The 218-nt window shown below is 27.1% G+C and overlaps 1 protein-coding gene across 1 annotated transcript in view; it reads right to left on the bottom strand.

Annotated features, from left to right (window-relative positions):
• LOC119587377 (dedicator of cytokinesis protein 4-like) overlaps nucleotides 1-218 on the bottom strand; it is a 46,579-nt gene that overhangs the window by 31,980 nt on the left and 14,381 nt on the right. The gene's annotated exons all lie outside the window — the stretch shown is intronic.

Here is a 218-nt window from a genome sequence, read left to right as displayed (position 1 = left end):
CAAGCGATATGAGCAGTTACTTGCAGAGACAGATAGATTACCATAAATATGCAGTACAATTACATTTGAAATCAAAATATTATTACTATTTCCGGCTTTCTTTTATCAACTTTGTTTACCTATGGATGACTTCATTTTTAGCAGTATTATTATCATTCCTAAAATAACAATTAATAATACATTCTTAACATTTTCTTCCCAAAAATTCAAACAATGTT

The sequence above is a fragment of the Penaeus monodon genome, chromosome 22 (genome assembly GCF_015228065.2).
Source record: "Penaeus monodon isolate SGIC_2016 chromosome 22, NSTDA_Pmon_1, whole genome shotgun sequence".
Classification (NCBI taxonomy): Eukaryota; Metazoa; Arthropoda; class Malacostraca; order Decapoda; family Penaeidae; genus Penaeus; species Penaeus monodon.
Note: the sequence above shows the minus strand (reverse complement) of the source record. Positions and strands in the feature narration are given on the sequence as shown.